This window comes from Macaca nemestrina, chromosome 7 (genome assembly GCF_043159975.1).
Source record: "Macaca nemestrina isolate mMacNem1 chromosome 7, mMacNem.hap1, whole genome shotgun sequence".
Taxonomy (NCBI): domain Eukaryota; kingdom Metazoa; phylum Chordata; class Mammalia; order Primates; family Cercopithecidae; genus Macaca; species Macaca nemestrina.
The window spans coordinates 103,451,438-103,478,208 of record NC_092131.1 but is presented as its reverse complement, the minus strand read 5'-3'; the positions used below and the strand labels follow the sequence as shown (position 1 = coordinate 103,478,208).

The following is a 26,771-nucleotide window of genomic DNA, read 5'->3' as shown; positions in this document are numbered from 1 at the left end:
ACTCTACCTAATTTCCAGTCTCGAGTCTCCTTTTGCCTGGTTGGCAAAAATGTGATCTTAGTCCTTCTTGAGGCTTTCCTGCCCTCCATATTCCCTGGGATTAGGTCGAGGTTCCTGCGTCCTAAGCTGTGCCAAGACATAGTGGGGAGATAGACAGTGTGAGGAATGCTGTTGGCCATCTGTCCACTCAGATTACTCCTGAAACATTCACTGTTACTCTCTGTATGGCTCATTCAGGCAGGTCTGATGGTTCACTACTTCTTCTGCATAGTTCTTGAGACTAAGGACTACTTTTCAAGGCTACCTATAATCCTATGTGGCATGCTGTATTTTCCAAAGAGGCCAGAATATCTTTCATCCCACATGTTCTTCTTACAATATAACTTTGAAACTTCTCCCATCAAGAGATGGAGCCTTGTGCCTATAGTGGAAGTGACACTATGGGACTCTAAAGGGAGATACAGCTGTGCCTGGCTCTTTCGGGATGCTTGCTCTTGGAACTTAAGCCTCCATGCTATGAGGAAGCCCAAGCAGCCACATAAAGAATATGCATGCAGGGTTTCAACTGACAGTCGCAACTGAGGTCCCAGCTGACAGCCAGCAGCAACTGCCAGACATATGGGTGAACAAGCCTGTGGGTGATTCCAGCCCCTGACCAGCCAGCAAATCTCTCCCAGCCTTTGACCCTTCCAAGAACTCAAGGAGTAGGGACAAACCATTCCTAATGTCCTCTTTCTGCATTCCTGACCCACCAAGTCTGTAAGCATAATAAAATAATTGCTTTATAAAATTTGAAGTGGTTTGTTATGCATCAGTTGTACAAGGAACATCCTGTCTGCCCAGTGCATCAATATGCAGACACACCTGTCTGGGGTCTTGCCTCCTTCTTGGCATGAATCCACACTCATTTGGAGGTTGAATGTATCTCTCCTCTTCTCTCCTGCCTGGGGATCCTCTCTCCAGTCCAACATCGAGAGTTGTTTTCCTTTTTGTTTTTCCATGACACTATATTTATACCCAAGCATCTCTTTTTTCTTCCTTTCACCTCCTCATAATGCCTCTAACTTTGCCTAACAGTTTAGGCTTTTGAGGCACAAAAGCCTGTGAGATAGGCAGACTCTTCACAATTTCCACCATCTCTCCCCTAGGGCAAAGAGCAGAGTCAGGTAACCTACTTCAGTGGCAGAAGGGAAAGGGAAAAACACCCGCTGGGGGGAAAAAGATGTGTAGCTTATTTTTGACAGCTTTATTGAAACATACTTCGCATACCATACAATTCGCCCATTTAAAGTGTATAATTCAGCAACTTCTAGTATAATCACAGAGCTGTGCAACCATCACTAGAGTCAAGTTTAGAATATTTACATCACCCCCCGCAAAAAAAACTCCATATCTCTTAGCCATCATTCTCCAGTACTCCCATACCCCCAGTGCCTGGCAACCACTTTCTGTCTCTATGGATTTGCTTATTCTGACATTTCATCTACATGGATTCATTCTATACGTGGTCCTTTGTGGCTGGCTTCTTTCACTGAGCATAATGCTCAAGGTTCACCCATGCCACAGCAAATGCACAGATTAATATAATATCTCAAGGCGTCACCAAACAAAAAGACATCCTTTCCTCTTCCCCTGCCTCCATGCCATGTTGTGAAGAATATGTTTTTCTTGTAAAATGGGGGTCCTATTCTCCACCCACACAGTAATTTCACATCTGGCGTTTGCAGTAGAATCAGCAACTGGACCCCAAACTGGGGGGCCACAAATCCGAAGTGAAATGATAATGGAGCTCCCAACAACTCCTCTCTGTGGCCCCTTTCTCTGTGTGATTAAGCTCCTGGTGGATGTCTTGAATAAATTATTTATTCTGTTGGACTATACCAGCTGCCATATGGACCTGCCACCTGGTTTCTATGAGCTCAGACAGAAAGCCAGGAGCAGAGGAGAAGGTCAGCAAGGCCCCGGCCTTGCCAAGGGTCTTCAAAAATACAGGATCTGGAGCAAGGGCACCCATCTTCAGGATTGCTGGTAGACAGAGGGCCATGAGCAGGCAGGATTTAGGACCCAGCACCAAGTGAGGGCAGTGGTAGGGGCTGCCAGTGGAGAGTTTGCGGCTCGCCTAAGAAATGGATGAAGAATGGGATGGAGAGGATCATGACCATCAATGAACCACAAAGCCTTTTAGCATCCATTTGCGACTGCTGCTGAACAAACAATTGCAAACACACCAGTCACTAGCTGGGGCTTGGCTCTCCTGGGACAGCCTTGAACTCCAGCCCAGAGTCCCATCCCCAAACAAAAGATAGAGGAAGTGCTCTCAGCAACCCCAGCTCCATCTCTGCAGCTAAATCCAGACCTCGAATGTTGCAGCCCTCCAACTGTGTTCTGGTCCTTGGCAAGGAGGAGACCCCAATATCTTTAGCACAGTAAGCAATGGTCTTGCTAAGGCTGTTCCATGAGAAATAGAGATGAGTTGCTGCGCTCTGGTATCTTCATAACAACTGTTTAGATATCAGCTTTCAGAATCAGATTCTGTCTATGGAATCCACCCCATCTTTGGAGGAAGACACAGTTCCTCTGCATTAAGGTTTATGCAACAGGTTCCATTCCCCTGAAATAAAGGACAGGAGTCTTGTAGAGCCCTTGATTTAGATAAGTAGAAGCAGGCTGTCCCTCCAGTGTTCCCCTTCTGTCCCCATTCATTCCATAGGGTGACAGACCCAAACGTCTGATCAACTAGGCTTGGTGTGAGGGCTAAGAGCTATCTGGAGTGCAAAAAGTCCCACAGGTCTCCCAAAGAGGATGTGAAGTCCTCAGGAGGAACAAAAGATCACACCCACCCACCCAATGTGCCCTCTTTGATCCATGGACCAGCCTGACCCTCTGGCACATCTCCCAGATACAGGGGCCTGGCATGGATGGGAGCTCTCTTCTGTGAGGTAGACAGGAACACTGGAGCACTGGGGAACCAGGTATCAGGGCAGCCTCCCCTTCCGCTAGCTGATGATTTTATCAACTGGAGGCAGCAGGAAGCTTTATTAAAATGGAAAACTCCTACTTAGAAACCAAAACACAGTGGACGCTCGTTGAGGTCTTGTTCACTCTGAATTTGTCAACTCTATAGGACTTTAAGACCCAGTGGCAAAAGAGGGCAAAAAGGACAACCATGGAAGGTATTTAAAAGGGCATAACACAAAAAAATCAACTAAGCCGGGCTCGGGGAGTACCCTCTCCCCAGACTTGGGTCCCAATGCCATCAGAGGTAGGCAGAACTGCCAACATTGCTACAAAGCACTGCTCCCCCTCCACCTCCTCGCTGCCCTGCTGTCCTCCCCTCCCTTCCCCCTCCCCAGTGGCGTCTGCCTGTTTATTTGCTGAGCCCTGGTTTAACAATGCCCTATTTTTATGAGTTGTGCCGTAGTTCTTGGTAAAGCACTTTAATCCACTTTAATGCCCCCACTCTGCTCCTCCGTGACAGCCTGGTGGTTACTCTAATGCATCCCTCTCACCTCAGGGTTACTAATGAGGTCAGAGGGAACGCAATATCCCAACTGAATAATTCACTAATCAGATGCTACAGACTCCAGTGGTAAAATTTATTTCTGACACCTAAACGGCAAATGGGTTTGTGGACACACTCCCTCCCTCTCTTTGCTCCATAGCTATTTCTGCTAAATGGAGGGCTGCTGTGTTTGCTTAACAAAAGAGCTCTGGTGTGGCCACAAACACATCTCCTCATCTGGGGTCTTGCATGCCTTCAGAAGAGTGAAGTCAGGATGGGGGGCGCAGCGGGTGGAGGCCTGTTTAGAGGGGGCTCACAGCGAATGATGGTGCCTTCAGAGCCTCATTTCCCTTTTGAGGCTGGTAGCAGCTCACCCAACCCCCAGCCCCCTGAACCTCGTTCCATCCTCGTGCCAGTGAACACACCTCAGTCCCATGCTCCACTGTCAGGTGAGTCATTCTAGCCAGCTGGTGTCAGGCACCTTGCAGATGTGTAGACACTCCCCAGAACCGTTCTCCAGGAAAAATGCACACATTTGTGATAATTTTGCACTCTGTTAGGGGACTCCCAGCTCTTCTCAGGACCTCAGTCTCAGGATAAGGTTCTTCTCTGCATTTAGCTTCCCTAGATTACCATCAGGTTATTTTCCATACGAGGCATCCATATTCCCAGTTTATAAAATGGAGAGGAAGAGCCAGGTGTCTCCAAGCTCTCTGCCCACTCGGAGATTCTCTGCACCTAAAACAGAGACCACAAGGCCCACTTCTTTATGCATCAGCCCAGCCACGACAGCCAGGACCCTTACGGAGGCAGCTGCCTCAGAGGGAGGAATTGGCCCTCAGCCTCGCACACCCACTGCCTCAGGGGCTGCACAGACACACAGAGCCATCTTCATATTCCAGCCAGATTCCATCAATCCATCCAGAGTCCAGAGAGTGTCCCCCATCTTCTGACAGATGGGGAGCTTCAAGTTTAGGCTGCAGCCAAAGTTTCCACAGGAACCTAGCAACCACCCCTGTTCTGGAAACTTCCAGGCTTCCTTGGATCGTGCCAGATTTCTTTTTGCCCTCTTCAAGTGAGCAGTGGCCAGCATTTGCAAAGTCAACTAGCGTGCCTGTGCTCTGGGACTCAAGGGCACCCTGCCCAGCTTCACCTGCCTTCCAGGGTCCAGCCTGTCAGGGCACCAGCACCCCAGACAAAGGGCTCTATTAATATCATTTGAACTTAATTGCCTAAAACATGATATATGCAGAGGGATACAAGAGAACCTGACTATTCCTCAAAAGTATAAACTGTTTCTCAAAATTATCTTCAATTCTCCAACACTCCCTACCAATCAGATGTGCATTGTCACGGAATTCAAACTGGAACCTCTGGGGCTTCCCTCCTTTTCTAGTGTCCCTCCCACCGTGTCTCGGGTTCTGACCAAATGACTGGAGTCCACAAGCCTGTTTCTGACCCTGGGCAAGGACACAGTTTCAAGAAAAGGGACTACAAGAGCCTTGGATCTGAGATAGCTGGCTGAGTGGAAGTGGGCACAGCCCTCGTCTTTGTGTGTTTCTATTAATCAGCTCCCACGCCACCTGAGAATGGTTGCACAACCCCGCCTCTCCAGGCCGCACTGAGGTGCTAGAGATGGGGAACAGCTCCACAGCTAATGAAGGAAAGGGCCCTCTCTGCAGCGCAAGGGGGAGGACGTGCATCAGCTCTGCTGGCAGCTCAGGCAGACTTAATTGCCTGTCCCCTAGCCCAGCCCCTTGCAGCTCTCCTCCTTCACCCTACTCCCAACCCCCTCTCTCTCTGCAAGAAGCTAAATGGGCCTCTGCTGCATGCCCCGGAGGCCCCACGGGAGTGAGGTTCCTCCACTGAGTCATGTGTCACAGGTCTCCCGTCTGCCTTCTGTAAACAGAGGCAAAGGTGTTGGCTCCTCACCAGCCTGTCAGAGCCGCCCAGCGCACCTACTGCAGCAGCTCCCCACTTGACCCTTGCTCTGAGGTGTGACCCCAGCTTTGCACTCGGATTCTAATTTAGGAACCCTCCTCCTTGCCTGGGTCCAGGGAGCCTTGTGCCTGGCATACAGGTCTGACTCGAGCAGATTAACCTTGAAGCTCTGGCTACTGAGCCTGGTGGTGCTGGCAGACTCTGTTACCAGCAGTTCTAGCCCCTGGCATCCAGCTCTGGCTCCCTGGTTCCAGCTCTTGGCAGTGTTCCTTGTGGCTGACCTTTCCAGAATCTGTCTCTGCACCCTTCCTTCTCTTGGTGATCAGCCTTGAGCCTTGAGGCTTCTGTCCCCTTTGAATCCAGAAGGAGACTGTCCTTGGCCTGACACCCCATGACTCTGAGGCCCCAGTCTCTCATTGGAATTGACATTCATTGAGTGGCTTCCACATGCCAGACATTGTGTTGAGGACTTTAACCCTCAAGACAACTCTAAGACTTTGCCAGTTCCTGGCCAGGCTGTCTTGAGCTTCAGTGGCAGAGGCATGGCGTGCTTTCCCAAGGAATAGTAGACTGGGAGTTAGAAAGCTGAGTTCCACATCTCATGACTTTGACCTGCACATTGCTCAATTTCCATTTTTAAAATGGGTCCCCCAAAAACCCCTCCTTAAAAAAGCCTGTAGGAACCCAATGTAAGAGGATTTTTAAAGGAAGGAAACTTTTGGGTTCCCTCAGAATTCCAGACTCTCAGGATGTCCCCACCCCTCTAACTCAGTTTCTCCCTCTAGGTTGTCCAAATGAAGAGATAAGCACAGGAAAATGTGTCCTATTCTTCACTGACTTGTTCATATATTGTTCCATTTATCTTCATTCCATCCATGCATGCACCCATTCATAAACTCCTTTCATCTTTTGAAGGGGTTAATTCACTCAAAAATTCACTCATTCACACACCTATACATCCATTTACTCCATCCACCCACTCATCTACCCACCAACCTATTTATCTGTCTACTCATCCATCTATCCATTCACCCATTCATCTATTCTCCCATCCATTCATCAAACCACACACATATCCATTCATGCATTCATTGACTCAGTCACAAATTTCACCCATCCTTCCATCCATTCCCACCTATATTCATTCACTCACACACCCACCCACCACCTACTCACTCATCCATCTATTTATCCACTTATCCATCTGTCTACTCACCCACCCATTTATTTATCTACCCAGTCATTTCTCTATTGACCCATTCATCTGCTTATCCTCTCATTCATCCATCAAATCACATATCTATTCATTCCTCTACTTATAAATTTATTTGTAAATTCCATCCATCCTTCTATCCACCTTTCCATGCAATTGCTCTCCCATTTACCTTCCTGCAAATTTATCTATCAACTCACCCATCCATCCATCCATTCATCAATCTATCTACCATCCATTAATCTTTCTAGCCTTCTACCCATTTTTCTCTTGATTATTTTGACCACCCACTATATTCTACACCCTAGATTATGTGCTAAAGATAAAGAGATGAGTAAATCACAAATTCTGCCTTTCAAGAGGTCAAATTATAATGCATAAGACAGTGACACAAAAATAGGCAATGGCAATAGGATTTGATGAAGAATGGCTGAGTGGGAAGCATGAAAACATGTGGGATTTAGAAGGGCCTCTGTGGGGGATTAGAGAAGACTTCTGCCAGGAACTGACATCTGACCTGGGTGTCAGTAGGTGATTAGGAGTTCACTAGGTGAACAGGTGAAGTCAGTGCTCAGCAGAGGCAACTGCATGCAGAAAGCATAAAATTCTAAGAGAAAACAAAGCTCTACAATGGTGACTCTCAACATGGAGTGGTTTTGCCCTTCAGGAGACATTTGGCAATATCTGGAGACATTTTTGGTTGTCACAACTTGGGGGTGCCACCAGCATCCCATGAGTAGAGGCCAGGGATGCTGCTAAACAGCCTACAATTCACAGGACAGTCTCCACTCCAAAATGTCAATAGTGCCAACGTTGAGAAACTGAGAAACCTGCTCTAGAAAGATGGCAGGAAGTTTCAGGATTGTTGGAGTAAAGAAAGGAGGAAGCAATGAGAGAAAGTCCCAGAGAGGCAGACAGGAGCTAGATCAGAGACTGCAAACCACATTTATTGAATGCTTAAGCACTGGGAACTCAGAGATACAATCGGATTCAGTCGCTGTTCTCCAGAGCTTTGAACTTTCACTGAAGAAATGGTCCATGTCCACAAAGGGTGTGGAACCTCTAATAATTGAGATCCTACTATGTGCCAATCACAGTATTAGAATTTTTTTTTTTTTTTTTTGAAACAGGATCTTACTCCGTCGCTCAGACTGGAGTGCAGTGGCACAATCTCTGCTCACTGCAGCCTTGATCTTCTGGGTTCAAGAAATCCTCCTGCCTCAGCCTCCCAAGTAGCTGGGACTACAGCCACATGCCACCAGCAAACTTAGACTGGCTAAGCTTTTGTATGTTTTGTAGAGACAGAGTTTTGCCATGTCTCTCAGGATGATCTCAAACTCCTGAGCGCAAGCGATCCACCCACTTTTGTCTCCCAAAATGCTAGGATTACAGGTGTGAGCCACTAAAATTTCATGGACTTTTTTATACAATAATTCTATGAGGTAGGTTCCATTTTCCAGGTGAGAAAGCTGAGGCTCAGAAAAGTTTTCAAAAGCCTGGTTTTATGTCACACAGTGAGTAAGTGGTAATGCACACTGCCCAGACTGACAGTTCGAGGTGGCAGACTTGGCAAATTAATAGCAGAGACCTTGATAGAGGGGGAAGTCCACAGAGACCTCATGGGAAGAGCAGAATGTGGCCTGGAATGAAGAAAAGGGATGAGATAGGCGAGAGGGACAGGGCGGCAGGAGGATGGTCGGTAAATGCACAGGTGAGCAAGAATGGGGCAGGTTCTGGAAACCCTAGGCAGCCGGGGAATTGGAGGATGCACGAGAAGAGAAAAGGGTCCTTTTGGGAGCTCACTGCAGGGCCCTGCAGGTCTAGGTATTCACTCAAGGCCATGGGAACAGAAAGAAGGCCAAGGCAGAGGCATTAGAAAGACTTCAGCAGTAACCTCTGAGGAATGCAGGGAGAGAGAGAGGAGGAGTTGGGGAAAATGTTATGTTTCGAACCTGAGTTTTACCAAGAAATCTCTGTTCCTGGCCCTTCTACATGTAGAAGCTGCCTCTCCCTTCCCCCATCAGTTCCCAGGGGGACGGGGCAGCTCACTCAGATGGCAACGGAGACTCTGCTGTAGTAGCCTGCCCTGGCCAGTCTTGGAAGGACAGAGCTGTTGTCTTTTGGGGCATTACATTCACCTCTGTTAAGAGAGCTGCATCCCCTCCCTGGATTCCTTCTGATTCACCAAATTCATCTCACACACATGCACACACATGCACACACATACACAGACATGCATGCACATGCAGAGACATGCATGCACACACAAGCACATACATGCAGACATGCACACACATGCATGCACATGCACAGACATGCCCAAACATGCACCCACACATACACAGACCTGCGCACACATGCACGCACGTGCACACACATGCACATGGACGCACATGCACACACATGAGCACACATGCACATGCATGCACAAATGCCAGATCTGAGGGTTTCATGGACACTTCTCATCAGATGAGAGAGACAGTCTGCTGGGGAAAAAAAATATTTGCTGACCCTTCTGCTCTGAGCTGCATTCGGGGTGAGAGGCTCAAAGAGAATCAATTTCATCCAAGAAATCTGAAAAGAGAGAGAAAAGGGGAGGAGCCAGCTTCAGCAGTAGCCAGAGAGACAAGGTAAGGAAGCCATAGTTCAGGACAGGGAAAATCTTTACAAATTAAATTTCTGGCTGTAGTGGAGAGGACCTAGGGCTGCAAGAGAGGCCTTACCTCTCTGGAGAAGCCCAGTGCTCTAGGGTCAAATAGCCACCCCGGCCTCCTAGGGAGACATGTAAAAAGAACAAGAGAAACCTGCCCCAGGAGAGCAGTGGCTCCCTGACAGCCTGGTCCACCCACTGGTATCCTGAGTCCCCATTTCTCCCTCATTCTTTAGCATCTCAGCTCTCCTCCTGGGAGGGAGAGGGTATGGGGAAGTACAGAGACTGTGCCTCCCGAGTGAGGTCTTAGAGTTGGGGACAATCCAGGCAAGGGGAGGGGTCACATAAGGCTGAAACAAGGGTGTTACCTTCCACCTGTAGAGACCCCAAGGAAGAGGCAGCTAAGGCCCTGGATCCAAAAGGAACCTTTAAAAGCTAGTCAACGGAGTTCTCTTTCTCTCTGGATCTGGCTGGCCCCTCCCTTTCACGCCTTGCTTGAAGGACACCTGAGTGGGTCATGTTTGGCTGTGCTGTGAGGTCATCGTCAGTGCTACATCCACAGAGGAGCATCCTGGGGAAGGGAGGGCCCCACAGCAGATGGTGTGGGAAACAGGGTGTGTGTGTGTGCGTGTGCATGCACGTGCATGTACCCAGGATGTTGGGTAGCAAGAGTCAACCTCAGCTCACCTCTTGGGGGCAAAGACAGGCTACCTAGCTATCAGCCTTCTCTGGCTGTGGGCTGATGGATCACACACCATCATCTTCACCTGGCCTGGGTTTGAAGAATGAGACTGCAAAGGCTTATGGGAAGAGTCCTGAGGACATAAGCTCAGGGAGTTCCAGGAAACCAGCCCCTCTTGTCAGCAAAGCAAAGACTCACCCTGACGTGAGGGGGCAGAACTGCTCACCCTGCCCCACACCTACTGGCAAGGCTTGTCCAGTCCAGACTCTGGGCCAGGTGCATCAGAGTATCCAACAGCATTGGCAGCAATAGAAACACTTCCAAAATCATGGCTCACTGTGTGTTACCATCAGGGTCCCCCGCTCTCTTTGCCAAGGATTTTTATATGCATTGCTTGCATCTCATCCACTGGAACTGTTTTATGAGTGCAGCGGAGTGCCTAGAACAGCACCTTGCAGGTACTAGGCATGCAGTAAATACTTAGTGAAGGAATCAATGTTTGCTTGATTTCATCCTCACAACAGCCCTGAAAGGAAGGCAATTCTATCAATGCAATTTGTCAATGAGAAAGCTAAGGCTTACAGAAGCTGAGTGACTCACACCAGTCATTTAACTTGTGAGAGGTGGAGCCAGAGCATGAATCCATGTCCACCTCACTCCAGAGCTCATGGCCATCCTCTTCCAAACATGCTTGGATCTTGCCTCATCATCAAAGAAGCATCACCTTACACTTGGGAGTGGTAACAGTTAAACAGGATACCATTGAATTCTAAACAGTGAATTACTGTGGCCAGAACCAGCCAAAGGAGGGAGGTCTTGTGGGAACTGGAAAAGAAGAAGAAGAATCAGTGTGGGTGGCTTCAAAGAGCCCCAAGGCCTTCTCTGTCCAGGGATGGTAGGCATGTGCCCCACCATGGAGGAATACCCTTCTTCAAGAGCCACAGAAGGTGGCATAAGGACACAAGGACACAAGACACCATAGGACAAGAAATCTCCTTCCAACTGGATCTTGGAAGCACATGCCACCAGCATGGACATGGAGCCACTTCAAATGATGGAAGGATCCCCTGTACCTTGACACTGGCAAGGCAGGGGCTCACCTATGTGCATTCTGATCTGGAGACCCTCATCTGGCCCCACCCCACCCCCGCCCAGATCCTTCGCGGCAAATCAGCCACCGCCACTCTGGGGCTCCTGGAGAGTTTAGCTGTCATGAGCAGGTTTCTTCAGGGCCTGATGCGCTCAATGACCTCTAGTTCACCTGGGTGGGACCCGGTGCTGCCACCCAGAGCAGCACCCCTGAGGCCCAGCCACCTACACCTGTGATATTCACCTCCACCCAAACACCTTCCACCTCTGGCCCTCTGTACCCCCACAGCACATTCTCTTCTGTCCCAGTGGGCTCATCCCAGCCCCTCCAGCACTGGGGCCCAAGCAAAACTCCCGGTCCCCCCGCCTCGAGACCAGAGCTGCTAAAACCACTGCAGAGGGGTCAGGCTCTCTCGGCCATGGGGAGCTCATTATTTTAGAATGTGCCCACACCTCTGGGAAGTGTCAGGGCACAAAACAGGGTGAAAATAACAAACCAACACCACCCAGCAGCAAATCCCACACATCACAATAGGGACCTGACAAATGAAGAAAATAACTTGGAAGGGGGAAAAAGAGTTTGAGGCTCTGAATCTTGGCAGGGTGAGGAAGGTGAGATTGAAGGCTCCCAAAGGTGAGTTCCCCTAAACTAGGGCACTGTCCCTGTGGTCCTGCACTTCACCCCTATCCCTGTGTAGGGTGGTGGTGGGCTGGGACAGGCCAGTGCAGTCACAGGGCAGACGATGGAAGTCCTATCGCGAGGGAGGGTCAGTTACCAGCCACACTAAATCATCTGAACTGAGGTTGCCAACCCCAGGATTGGAGAGAGGGCAGAAGTCAAGGAGAAAAGCCAAAATGGGCCCAGACACCAGGGGAGACACTGAAGGCAGTGGGTCAGGGCAGGAGAAGCTGGGAGACAGGAGCTTAGAGAGTTCCTAAGCGCTGGGCAGCTTCTCATGCCCTTCTCACACCTGTCACAATGGGCTTGGAAAGGTATGCCTCTTGTCACTGCCTGACTGGTCTCTGCTTCCTGTTCTGGTCACTGTACCCACTTCCTCTCCAGGGACCAATTCCTCCCTCATGCTCCACCCATGGTTGGGGATGGCACTGGCTTCACACCCTGGCTTCAGGTGTGCAAGTGTCCCAGGTCTGGCCAATTAGAGTATTCCACTCGTGACCCCTGGCCATTCCGATAGCTCATGCATGAACTGGAAAGTAAATCCTGTTGAGAAAAAGAAAACTTGAGACGGACTGCCAGATGGAGGCATGACATAAGCCTCTTGCTGCCAACGGTCACCATGTGGAAAGGGCCTGCCAGAGAGAGAGGAAGACGAATGGAAAACAAACTATGGAGTAAGCAAGCAAGATAAAGAAAGAAAGCAGACAGCATTATTTGAGCCCCTAGAGCCAGCTGTACCTGACATTTCAGTTACACAGTGAACTGGTAAGTTTCAGTTACACACTGAATTGATAAGTTTTATTTGAGTTTAAGCCACTTTGGATTTGGTTTCTGTCACTTGCAACCAAAAGGGTCTAGATCCATCCAGATGCTTTAGGTCCATGAAAGGGGCCAACACAGGATGTCATCTCTGGCCAAGGCCAACTAGGTTCCTTATTTAGGAAGCAGAGACAATGCTGGCCTGGCAGAAGCTTTCCCGGATTATACTTCGGGGTGATGCTCCAGGGTATCCTGCAGGAGGGAATCCTGCAAAGGGGGCAGTGGACCAGGCTGCTGGGAGAGGGGTGGGTTTCACTGCATCACGGCCTTGCCTCCTTGTGGCCAGAGAGACACACTTGATGGAAGCCTGTACCTCACACCAAGGATAGAGACACAAAACTCACGTAGCTCTCTGGTGTCGAGCATCACATGGTGCCAGTGGCCTCTCCCTTTGTGACGCCCACCTGGGACACTAGGGTAGGACATGCATGCCAACCTCATCCCACTTTGTGCCACTGTGGCTTTGTGCCTGGCTTCTCGTCCCACGAAGTTGTGATCTCTTCATTGTCTGCTTCATAGAATGGAATTTGTGACAAAGTTTTGTTTTGTTTTTCTTGAAGAGAAGAAGTCCACTGCTGCTTTTCACATTTAAGAACAGGCAGCCTAAAAGTCCATTGATGACCATGGTGAGTCTGTCACGGTGAGACAGGGGGCTGACCTGTGCACCTGTTCAAGGGCATGCCTCAATCTTACCAACTGGGCTTCTTGACCTTGTGGCCCTCTTGTAGACAACATAGCTTTTTTCTTTAGTTATGGTAGAATACACTTAATGTAAAATTTACCATTTTAATCATTTTTAAGTGTACAGATCAGTGGTATGAAGTACATTCACATGGTTGTGCAACCATCACCAGCATCCATCTCTAGAACTTTTTCCTCTTCCCAAAACACTCTGTCTCCATTCAGCAATAACTCCCCATCCCCTGCTCTCCCCAGACCCTGGAAGCCATCATTCTACTTTCTGTCTCTGTGATTCTGACTCCTCTAGGTACCTCATATAAAAAGAAACAAAAATATCTGGATTTTTTTGATTGTTTTATTTCACTCAAGGTCTTCAAGATTCACCTATGCAGCACAGCTTTTGAGACATTTTGTTGTCATACCTACTAACTGGTGCTTCAGCTCTTTACTGAGATGGCCAACTAGTCTGCTTCATTTCACACCTAGGAAGGTGAAGTTCAGAGAAGGGAATCTGTGTTTTTAAGTATAGGCCTCACACGCTATCAGCAGACTTACATTAATACTGCAAGCACTGAGCTACTCATTCCTCGTACATCTGGTACTCTTCCCTCTTGTACTCCTTTTCTGACAAGTAACAGGAAAACTTTCCAAGAAAGAGGAGATGGACACAGGACCCAAAGAATAATTTGGTTATCTATTAATTTGCTTCTCTCTCCTCACATTTTCAACCAATCTCATAAATTTGGAGAATAGTGATTTTAGAAGAAGGTTTCATCAGGGTAAGTGTGTGACGCCTTGCCCAGGCTCAAAAGATACAACCTTATTTGAGTGAATTCATGTGGCCTTACAAAGAATTGAGCTTTCATTTCGAAGACTCCCACCAAAAAAAATTAAAAATTAAAAAAAAGTGATGCAGGTGTACCCTGGCCACACATAAACTCCATTAGAGGGCACTGGATCTTGCTTCTAAAACTTTTCCAGCTCACCCATTCTGACCGATGACTTCTTGCTCTGGTCGCTCCTGGCTTCTACCTGAGCTACAACTGCCATGTGGATCCCACTCTTTGTCCCAGACCCCTAGCACTTTGTAGATGATCCTCCAGCCCTCCAGTCTTGGCATCTGAGATGCACCTTCTGGCCCCATGCACGACTCCCATCCAGTTTGCATCCCAGATGCTTCTATTCCCAGCCTTGAAAACAAATGAGCCGGAAAAGGGCAATGGATACCAACCACCCAGGAGAGCCAGTTCTTCTACCATGGGGGACAAAAGGAAAACTTGGCACAATATTCGGATACAAATGAACTGAGAGTCTCCATTCTTTTCTACTGAAATCTCTCACCTACCACAAACCAGAGAATCCCTACACCTTATCTCTTGTCCCTACAGGAATACCCCTTGTCTTTGCCAGGAAGTTAAGGCCAACTGACATAGTATGCCTATACTTATCTGTTAGGTAATAAACACAATAGCTGGGTTCCCCCCTCCCCAACTTTTGTGTTTTTAGATGGAGTCTTATTCTATCACCGAGGTTGGAGTGAAGTGGTGCAATCTCGGCTCATTGCAACCTCTACCTCATGGGTTCAAGCAATTTTCCTGCCTCAGCCTCCTGAGTAGCTAGGATTACATGCGCGCACTACCATGCCCAGCTAATTTTTGTATTTTTAGTAAAGATGGAGTTTCACCATGTTGGCCAGGCCGGCCTCTAACTCCTGACCTCAAGCAATCCACCCAACTTAGCCTCCCAAAGTGCTGGGATTACAGGTGTGAGCCACAGTGCCCAGACGGGGTTTCCTTTCTAACTTAGGTGAAGTCACTGGGGCCTCATATAGGAGGAGGCTAGGCTTGATATAACTAGAGACTCTATCAAACCTTCGAGACTCCCCTGATTGAATCGACAGGGAAATTTCACCCCATTGCTGTGAAGAACAAGGGTCTGGAATAGAAGTACATTAAGAGCCTCATGGTCTCATTATTCAACAAGCAAACACTTCTCACTTAAGGGGATACCTGAAAAATGGTAGGTAGAAAGAGATCTGGATGAGCCTTGGTCCAAATGCTGATTTTTAAAAAGATTCTATGTTAATTCCACATAAAATGAAGGTGATATGTTTTGCCTCAAAGGGTTGAATTAAGTGGATATAAAAGTATTTGACATAGGATTGTCTTGGAGATGCGGGCTCTTTTTTGGTTCCATATGAACTTTAAAGCATTTTTTCCAATTCTGTGAAGAAACTCGTTGGTAGCTTGATGGGGATGGCATTGAATCTATAAATTACCTTGGGCAGTATGGCCATTTTCATGATATTGATTCTTCCTATCCATGAGCATGGTATGTTCTTCCATTTGTTTGTGTCCTCTTTTATTTCACTGAGCAGTGGTTTGTAGTTCTCCTTGAAGAGGTCCTTTACATCCCTTGTAAGTTGGATTCCTAGGTATTTTATTCTCTTTGAAGCAATTGTGAATGGAAGTTCATTCATGATTTGGCTCTCTGTTTGTCTGTTACTGGTGTATAAGAATGCTTGTGATTTTTGCACGTTAATTTTGTATCCTGAGACTTTGCTGAAGTTGCTTATCAGCTTAAGGAGATTTGGGGCTGAGACAATGGGATTTTCTAAATATAAAATCATGTCATCTGCAAAGAGGGACAATTTGACTTCTTCTTTTCCTAACTGAATACCCTTGATTTCTTTCTCTTGCCTGATTGCCCTAGCCAGAACTTCCAACACTATGTTGAATAGGAGTGGTGAGAGAGGGCATCCCTGTCTTGTGCCAGTTTTCAAAGGGAATTTTTCCAGTTTTTGCCCATTCAGTATGATATTGGCTGTGGGTTTGTCATAAATAGCTGTTATTATTTTGAGGTACGTTCCAGCAATACCGAATTTATTGAGCGTTTTTAGCATGAAGGGCTGTTGAATTTTGTCAAAAGCCTTTTCTGGATCAATTGAGATAATCATGTGGTTCTTGTCTTTGGTTCTGTTTATATGCTGGATTATGTTTATTGATTTGTGAATGTTGAACCAGCCTTGCATCCCAGGGATGAAGCCCACTTGATCATGGTGGATAAGCTTTTTGATGTGCTGCTGAATCCGGTTTGCCAGTATTTTATTGAGGATTTTTGCATCGATGTTCATCAGGGATATTGGTCTAAAATTCTCTTTTTTTGTTGTGTCTCTGCCAGGCTTTGGTATCAGGATGATGTTGGCCTCATAAAATGAGTTAGGGAGGATTCCCTCTTTTTCTATTGATTGGAATAGTTTCAGAAGGAATGGTACCAGCTCCTCCTTGTACCTCTGGTAGAATTCAGCTGTGAATCCATCTGGTCCTGGACTTTTTTTGGTTGGTAGGCTATTAATTATTGCCTCAATTTCAGAGCCTGCTATTGGTCTATTCAGGGATTCAACTTCTTCCTGCTTTAGTCTTGGAAGAGTGTAAGTGTCCAGGAAATTATCCATTTCTTCTAGACTTTCTAGTTTATTTGCATAGAGGTGTTTATAGTATTCTCTGATGGTAGTATGTATTTCTGTGGGGTCAGTGGTGATATCCCCTTTATCATTTTTTATTGCGTCTATTTGATTCTTCTCTCTTTTCTTCTTTATTAGTCTTGCTAGCGGTCTGTCAATTTTGTTGATCTTTTCAAAAAACCAACTTCTGGATTCGCTGATTTTTTTGGAGGGTTTTTTGTGTCTCTATCTCCTTCAGTTCTGCTCTGATCTTAGTTATTTCTTGCCTTCTGCTAGGTTTTGAATGTGTTTGCTCTTGCTTCTCTAGTTCTTTTAATTGTGATGTTAGAGTGTCAATTTTAGATCTTTCCTGCTTTCTCTTGTGGGCATTTAGTGCTATAAATTTCCCTCTACACACTGCTTTAAATGTGTCCCAGAGATTCTGGTATGTTGTATCTTTGTTCTCATTGGTTTCAAAGAACATCTTTATTTCTGCCTTCATTTCTTCATGTACCCAGTAGTCATTCAGGAGCAGGTTGTTCAGTTTCCATGTAGTTGAGCGGTTTTGAGTGAGTTTCTTAGTCCTGAGTTCTAGTTTGATTGCACTGTGGTCTGAGAGACAGTTTGTTACAATTTCTGTTCTTGTACATTTGCTGAGGAGTGCTTTACTTCCAATTATGTGGTCAATTTTGGAATAAGTGCGATGTGGTGCTGAGAAGAATGTATATTCTGTTTATTTGGGGTGGAGAGTTCTATAGATGTCTATTAGGTCTGCTTGCTGCAGAGCTGAGTTCAATTCCTGGATATCCTTGTTAACTTTCTGTCTCGTTGATCTGTTTAATGTTGACAGTGGAGTGTTGAAGTCTCCCATTATTATTGTATGGGAGTCTAAGTCTCTTTGTAAGTCTCTAAGGACTTGCTTTATGAATCTGGGTGCTCCTGTATTGGGTGCATATATATTTAGGATAGTTAGCTCTTCCTGTTGAATTGATCCTTTTACCATTATGTAATGGCCTTCTTTGTCTCTTTTGATCTTTGATGGTTTAAAGTCTGTTTTATCAGAGACTAGTATTGCAACCCCTGCTTTTTTTTGGTTCTCCATTTGCTTGGTAAATATTCCTCCATCCCTTTATTTTGAGCCTATGTATGTCTCTGTGTGTGAGATGGGTCTCCTGAATACAGCAGACTGATGGGTCTTGACTCTTTATCCAGTTTGCCAGTCTGTGTCTTTTAATTGGAGCATTTAGTCCATTTACATTTAAGGTTAATATTGTTATGTGTGAACTTGATCCTGCCATTATGATATTAACTGGTTATTTTGCTTGTTAGTTGATGCAGTTTCTTCCTAGCTTAAATGGTCTTTACATTTTGGCATGTTTTTGCAATGGCTGGTACCGGTTGTTCCTTTCCATGTTTAGTGCTTCCTTCAGGGTCTCTTGTAAGGCAGGCCTAGTGGTGACAAAATCTCTAAGCATTTGCTTATCTGTAAAGGATTTTATTTCTCCTTCACTTATGAAACTTAGTTTGGCTGGATATGAAATTCTGGGTTTAAAATTCTTTTCTTTAAGAATGTTGAATATTGGCCCCCACTCTCTTCTGGCTTGTAGAGTTTCTGCCGAGAGATCTGCTGTTAGTCTGATGGGCTTCCCTTTGTGGGTAACCCGACCTTTCTCTCTGGACAATCCTAAGTCAAAAGAACAAAGCTGGAGGCATCACGCTACCTGACTTCAAACTATACTACAAGGCTACAGTCACCAAAACAGCATGGTACTGGTACCAAAACAGAGATATAGACCAATGGAACAGAACAGAGTCCTCAGAAATAATACCACACATCTACAGCCATCTGATCTTTGACAAACCTGAGAGAAACAAGAAATGGGGAAAGGATTCCCTATTTAATAAATGGTGCTGGGAAAACTGGCTAGCCATAAGTAGAAAGCTGAAACTGGATCCTTTCCTTACTCCTTATACGAAAATTAATTCAAGATGGATTAGAGACTTAAATGTTAGACCTAATACCATAAAAACCCTAGAGGAAAACCTAGGTGGTACCATTCAGGACATAGGCATGGGCAAAGACTTCATGTCTAACACACCAAAAGCAACGGCAGCAAAAGCCAAAATTAACAAATGGGATCTCATTAAACTAAAGAGCTTCTGCACTGCAAAAGAAACTACCATCAGAGTGAACAGGCAACCTACAGAATGGGAAAAAATTTTTGCAATCTACTCATCTGACAAAGGGCTAATATCCAGAACCTACAAAGAACTCAAACAAATTTACAAGAAAAAAACAAACAACCCCATCAAAAAGTGGGCAAAGGATATGAACAGACATTTCTCAAAAGAAGACATTCATACAGCCAACAGACACATGAAAAAATGCTCATCATCACTGGCCATCAGAGAAATGCAAATCAAAACCACAATGAGATACCATCTCACACCAGTTAGAATGGCAATCATAAAAAAGTCAGGAAACAACAGGTGCTGGAGAGGATGTGGAGAAATAGGAACACTTTTACACTGTTGGTGGGATTGTAAACTAGTTCAACCATTATGGAAAATAGTATGGCGATTCCTCAAGGATCTAGAACTAGATGTACCATATGACCCAGCCATCCCATTACTGGGGATATACCCAAAGGATTATAAATCATGCTGCTATAAAGACACATGCACACGTATGTTTATTGCGGCACTATTCACAATAGCAAAGACTTGGAATCAACCCAAATGTCCATCAGTGACAGACTGGATTAAGAAAATGTGGCACATATACACCATGGAATACTATGCAGCCATAAAAAAGGATGAGTTTGTGTCCTTTGTAGGGACATGGATGCAGCTGGAAACCATCATTCTTAGCAAACTATCACAAGAACAGAGAACCAAACACCGCATGTTCTCACTCATAGGTGGGAACTGAACAATGAGATCACTTGGACTCGGGAAGGGGAACATCACACACCGGGGCCTATCATGGGGAGGGGGGAGGGGGGAGGGATTGCATTGGGAGTTATACCTGATGTAAATGACGAGTTGATGGGTGCTGACGAGTTGATGGGTGCAGCAGAGCAACATGGCACAAGTATACATATGTAACAAACCTGCACGTTATGCACATGTACCCTAGAACTTAAAGTATAATAATAAAAAAATAATAATAATTTTAAAAAAAAGTATTTGACATATTGCTTGACACATACTAGATTCTGAATGTCACTTCTTTCTTTCCTCCTACCCTCCCTCTCTTCCTTCCTCCCTTCCCCCCTTTCATCAAATAAGCAATAACTTTTATCAGTAATTAGATTATCTTGGCATCTTCCTTCCTGCTTACCTCACAACCACCCCATTCCACCGCAGGAAGAAATATCCATCGAATCCGTCTGGGCACAGAGCATTCACTGGGGTGCCCAGCATCATTGTGTGTCTACACTCAGCTGCCTCTTCCCTCCAGTCTATGCAGAGGATCCTCTTGGGACCTGGCTGTTTCTCTCTCAATGCCTTCTGTTCAGCTGGCCACAGTTAGTGAACACCTAAGATGTGCATTCAGGCTTTAAGGCACTCTTTGTCATAGAGTCCAGCAAAAGTGATTCTTTATTCCTACTTGGTTCTCTACTCCTATTCAATGTCTTAAAACCCTGCCAAAACATCGTCGTCAGGTCAAGACATGAGCATTCCATGGTCTCTGGCAGATATCCCATTAAACTAACCTAATATGTGCTGCCTACCACCAATGGGACAATTTCTGCCTTCACTGGCAGAGTTCCCTGAATACTGGGAGGAATTCCTTCAGCTTGACCCTTGCCCAAGCCCCAGCAGACCTGTCCACCTTCCTCAGACAATCTCCCTTGGCCAAGACAGCTACCAACCTCACTGGGGCTACCTTCATTCATTCCCTGCAGTGAGGAACTAACTGAGGGAGGTGAAGAAAAGGCTGACGTCCACCCACCAGGAGACAGCCGGCTTGCAACACACAGTGCACTAGACAACCCTTCACTTGGAAATTCTCATTGGGAGGAAAAGGCCTAACAGGATAATAGATTTAAAAAAAAAAAAAAAAAAAAAAAAGCTCTTGCTGAAGAGATGAAGAGTCTCCACCTCCAGCCCCAGAATGGCAGTCCAGTTCTCTCACCATCTGTTTTAGGTAGGTCAGTTTTTGTGGCTAAAAAAATTGATGCTGTCCCCATAAATATAGTTCATATTGCATTGCACATATTTATAAATATAAGTGCTGTAGCACTACCACATTGCCTGTGAAGAATGCAGGCAGGTTGTGATTAGAGGTGAGCCAGTTCCTGATTGTGGGTTAATTAGCTCTGCTAATAAACTGCCTGTAGCTTTACTTAAGAAAAATAACATATTTCATCTTAGGTAGAACAATTACAGTGCATGTAAAATAGATATTTTTGCCTAATGAGCATTTGAAATGCTTTCTTTGGGGGGGAAACACACACACACACACACACACATACACAGAGCACTCTTTGCTTTAAAAGAAAAAAAAACAACCCTTACATTTCCTCTGATTGGACTTTGCTGAGGACGAACTTCAAAAGGTTTGAGTGGTTTTCCAGTTCAAAAGCGGATCTTCCACTGATGGCCACTGGCAACGGAACAAATCTTAATGAAATCAGAGCTGGATCCCAAAGGGGGTCTGGGGGATGTGGGCTGAAGGGCAATCTGAGTCGTTAAACAATAGGGCTCAGAAGAAATACCTTAATTAGCAGTGAGAGGAAAGCTTGGAATGGGCATCCCAGGACTTCGTGTGCCAGCAAGGAGAGAGAGCCAATGAAAGGGAAGCAGCAGGAGACTGCAAGAGTGTGGGTGGTCCAAGGCAGCAGGGTAGAAGTACGACTCCAGACAAGATACCAGGCAACATTTGGATCCTAGGTCTGCATGAACCTTTGATCAACAAGGGTCTTAGAAACTTAGAGCTGGAAGAGACCTTAATTTAAGACTCTGATTCTGAGATGGCAGATACTTGATAATATATGCTACCTTTCTCTCCTCCTGCATCCCTTTGCAGACATGACTAATTGGGGGTAGCATTCTTTCCTACTGGTCCCAGGCAACCACTCTGAATTAATTGGAACTGGCAAACCTCTTTGCCATCCCTGATCTAATCTTGCCTCTTTGTTTCAAGGTAAGACAAGTGAGATCCAAGAGGAAATCATGTTATTTTAAGTATTTTAAGTGACCCTCACAAAGGTCTCCAGACTCTCTCCACTACAAACCATATCCAGCAGACTTCCAGTTGTGGGTCATTCTTGGTTTCATCAAGGATACCCTCAAATGAACCACAATAAACCTTCAAGAACTCAGAAAATAACCCACAGGAATTCAGACAAAGAGAGTGATGCTTGTTCCAAAGACTCACCTTTGAATGAAAGAAGATCCCAGAAAATAGATGGGAGGGAGGGGAAAGATCAATGGAGCCATTAGGTTGCAATGCCAGTAGTAAACTTTCTCCACAGGCACTGAGCCAGGTGAGATGGCAATGTTGCCTGAGATGAACACTGATCCTGTCTTCCAGCCTGGGTATCTTACTTGCTAGGGCTGCCATAACAAAATACCATACACTCGGTGGTTTCAACAACAGAAATTTATTTTCCCATGGTCTGAAGGTTGAAAGTCTAAGATTAAGGTGTCAGTGGGGTTGGTTTCCTTGGCTTGCAGATGGCCACCTCCTTGCTGTAGCCTCACGTGGCCTCTTCTCTGTGCACACGCATCCCTGGCATCTAGTCCTCTTCTTATAAGGACACCAGTCATACTGGATTATGGCCCACCCTTATGACCTCATGTAACCTAATGACCTCTTTTAAAGACACTCTCTCCAAGTATAATCACATTGGGAGTTAGGGCTTGAGTGTATGAATTTTGAGGAGGGCACAATTCAGTTCATAACACAGAGTCATCAAAATCACAGCCCTTGGAGCAGGAGGGATCTCAGAAGGCACCACCTCCCACCCAATATCTAGCACAGGGCTCCTTCTCCAGGACATGAAGGTGTTTTCCACCCTCTGTCCAGCTGTGCCAGGAGCCCTGCATCCCCACAAATACAGGTGCAGGAGGAACAACTAGCAGTGCTACCAAACAATAGTGACGAACCCGCTAGGCAGAATAATGGCAATGTGGCTGTGGAGGAAAGGCCTGGAGCCATTCAACATTGCTGGCTTTTAAGATAGATGAAGAAATCACAAGCCAAGGAAAGTGTGTGCCTCGAGAAGTTGAAAAAGGCAGGGGAACAGGTTCTCCCATGGAGTCTCCAGAAAGGAACACAGCCATGCAGACACCTTGACTTCAATCCAGTGAGACCCATGTCAGACTTCTAACCTACAGAATTGTAATCAATGTGTGTTGTCTGAAGCCACCAAGTTTATGGTTTTGCTATAACAGGCACAGGAAACTAATTCAACCACCTAGAAACTGACAAAGTTCTCCCAAATGCCAGCAAATGGGAAAAGGACAAAAGCCCCAGAAGGAAAGCTGGCAGAAGTATGGGGAAAGGAGAGATAACAGGGTGCCTACCACTTGGAAGACAGAACCCCACTGCTCTCTGCTGACGGAGCCTTCCATGCACAACCAGTGTGCTCAGTGTGATGAATTCACAGGCCCAGCTCAGTGCTGGCACAGAGTAAAGGCTCAACACAATTCTTCAAGGATTCATGGAACCCCCGTACCCACCTCCTCATGGTGCCTCTAGCCTCAGAGGACAATATTGGCTAACATGAGTGTCTCCAGCAAGAGCCACCAGCTTCTCATAAGGATTGCAAAATCAATTTTAGAGTCAACCCTGGGTTTTCAATAACTATCTGAAAGGAAAGGCGATCCAGAAGTCCATTTGCTTCTATAGAAGTTAGTATCTATAAAAGTCCTGCTGTAAAACATTTTCTTTTCTTTCTTTTTTTTTTTTTGTTTTTGTTTGTTTGTTTGTTTGTTTTTCTTTTTTTGAGACAGAGTTTTGCTCTTGTTGCCCAGGCTGAAGTACAGTGGCACAATCTTGGCTCACTGCAACCTCCACCTCCCATGTTCAAGCAATTCTCCTGCCTCAGCCTCCTGAGTAGCTGAAATTACAGGTGCCTGCCACCATACCCAGCTAATTTTTTGTATTTTTAGTAGAGACGGGGTTTCACTATATTAGCCAGGCTGGTCTCGAACTCCTAACCTCAGGCGATCCACTCGCCTTGGCCTCCCAAAATGCTGGGATTATAGGCGTGAGCCACCACAGCTGGTCCAAGGTTTTTCTTTTGATACAACACTCTTCTAGGTAGCAGTTTAATCCTTGAATGGCGGCCTTTTCTGTGACGTCATTCATCTTCCTTGTGGACTGCTCCCTTCATCCCTGAGGCCTTTGGCCGACAGGTCAACGAGCCACAGAGCCCTTTTGAAGGAAGAAAACCACAAAAGAAGGAGGGTGAGGGGGTCCTTGGAAGCCATGGTTTCTGCCAGGCCGTGGAGCCAAGCTGAAGGTCCACTGTCCAATCCTGGAGAGCCTGGCAGATGACAAGTGCAACCAGTTTTCTCTTCTCCCCCAGAGCCCAGAACCCAGGGACATGTGCAAGGCACGTCTGGTCTTCAGTGTAAAAATAAACCCAGGGCTGTTAAGCCCCAGCATATTAATGACAATTAATGATTCGCTCTAATCCTCCCCAGCTCTCCGTGGGCATCTGTGACATGCTTTGGGCTGGACACCCCTCCCCACTTCCCCCGCCTCCTGCAGATTCTGTCCATATGCTGAGCTGCTTAGGAATGCAGGTTTGGGAGGGAAACTTAACAGGAAGAGATACTTGCTACAAAACGCCTGCTCAAGGGTAGCTGGAGAGCCCATCAGCCCTGGCTCAGGGGTCCCTTTCACCTGCTCTTCCCTGAAATCTGCAGGGTGACAGCAGCCAGTATCTCCCTACAAGATCCCCCCAGGCTGGGAGCTTTAGCCAAGGAAATGGCAGCTTCAAATATGTGCACCTGGAGGGTCACTCCTTGGTGTTTCACATGCTGCAGCTCCTCAGCTTAGACCCTGCTCAAGGAGCAGGCCCCATTTCAGCCCTACTGACCAGCCTCCCTGCTCAGAGTCCCAGATCCTAAAGGTGAATGGCAGCCGCTCCCAGCCATAGAAAGACTCCAACCTCTTTAACCTCTCTGCTGGGTGAGGAGTTTCTCAGAGGCAATAAGTCTCCTTCATGCGAACCCCGTCCACCACTGCAGCATGCAGCACTCCTCACGGCGTGTGCCTGGTCACCCCATCTCCTCCCCTGCCCCATAACGTGGGCAGGCAGAGACCACATCTGCCGTGTGCCTCATTCAGTCCCAGTCGCCTGGCATGGGGCTAGGTGTCACACGTGCAAAATAAATGTTGGATGCCTGCCTGGCCAACTGGCCCCAAATGGAAAGTGCTTAGAGCCATGCTTCCCACGTGCTGAGTGCCCTGTGAGTGTGAGCTCTTGTTCTTGCACATCAACTGTCACATTCAGTCCTCCCACCACCCTATGCCTTAGGTGCTATTATTACTCCCATTATTTAGAGGAAGAAAATAAAGTTTCTGCAGCTGAAATAACTTGCTCCAGGTCTCACAGCTCACAGATGCTAACGCAAAGGTCACACCCATCTCGTGTCTGCCCCATTCCCTCACAGTCATTCAGAGCAGAGGTATGTCCAGCCTTGCCAGACCCTAGCTCCTAAAGTCATTTGCCCCGAAGGGACCAATCTGGCCTTCACAGCAGCCCCAGGAACTGGATTTTTATTACAGATCCCCATTTTACAAATGAGGAAACTGAGGCTTAGAAGAGCTAAGCAAATTGTCAAAGTCGCAGAGCAGAGCTGGGGTTTGAGTAAAATGTTTGTGGATAAAGATGATTGGCACATTTCTGACTGGTCAATATGCTGAGGACTGGATGCAGGAAAGTGAAGAGAGTCCTTGCAAGAGGCACTCTGTGGATGTTGGTAAGAATTTGCTCTGAGGTCTGGATTCCTCACTGTGAGCTCAGAGGCAGGATGGATGTTGCTAAAGCAGGAGGTAAATTTGCTTTGTTGATCATCAGGCCAGGATTTCTCCACCAAACTAGGGGTAGGTGCCTGACTGGCTCCAGCCCAGCCCACGCATTTGTAGCCCACTCACTCAGGAGAAGGGAGGGATTGCTGGAGGCTCTGCCAGCTTCTCCCTGAGCGGAATGAACAGGAGATAAACTTTGCTGAGATAGCACGCTGCCTTTTCTTGCCAGTTTCATTTGGGATTAAAACCACAATGAAAAATGAAAACTAAATCAAAAAAGCCCTGAAAACCAAGTACCTTGAAGACTTTCTCCCTCTTTGAAATCTCTCTAATTGGGCACTTACATAGGGCGAGAATGAGAGGCTCTTGTAGCTATTATGGAAATACACACAATGAGGAAATTGTTGCCTTCGTAGTCCTATATGGAACGCCTATTACTCTGCTGCGTTGGGTTTCCACACTGAATGTCTTTGGTAGAAAAGGAAATCTCCCTTTCCAAACCCCTAGCTGGCATTGGTAAAAAGAATCAGGTTGCTGTCATAGACTCAAATTGACTCACCAAATTCCCCCTTAAAAAGCACAACCCCCCGCATAGGCAGGCCTGTAATGTAATGCAAAATATCCAATTCTATAATGTTTATGCTTCCATTTCAGGCATCCAGACAGCCAGGGGGAATTAACCTGCTCACCACTGTGCTTTCATCTGGCTCAGTGCCGTTGCCACCACTGCTGCTGTTTTGTTTTCCACCAGCCTCTCTTTTCCCCTGTCTTCTCATCTCCTTTAGCCTGGGTGTGGCTCCCATGGAGACCCAAGCTGAGAAGCACCTTCCATTCTTGCCCTTTCTTGATCTTCCAGACACAGACTCATGGGACTTCCATCTCAGCTGCAGCCTCTCTCTCAGATTGAAGTTGCTGTTTCAGAAGAAATCAGCAGTGTCCACCACTTCACCTAAGCAAGCAGCACATTCCTTGAGTTTTTCTTCTAGAAAAGGATGATGATGTGTGAAATGCCCCCACTCTCTTGACCTGTCCGCACAACCAAAAGCCAGGCGTGTCCGAGCAAGCAGAGTAGACACAA

General features: G+C 46.5%; 1 long non-coding RNA gene across 1 annotated transcript; it reads left to right on the top strand.

The window, feature by feature from the left end:
• Nucleotides 1–12,250: 12,250 nt before the first annotated feature.
• Nucleotides 12,251–26,475, top strand: LOC139364122 (uncharacterized). Its single transcript, XR_011625408.1, has 4 exons — nt 12,251–12,521; nt 13,136–13,201; nt 20,610–20,851; nt 26,348–26,475. It is a non-coding gene; the product is annotated as an uncharacterized lncRNA (long non-coding RNA).
• Nucleotides 26,476–26,771: the final 296 nt, after the last annotated feature.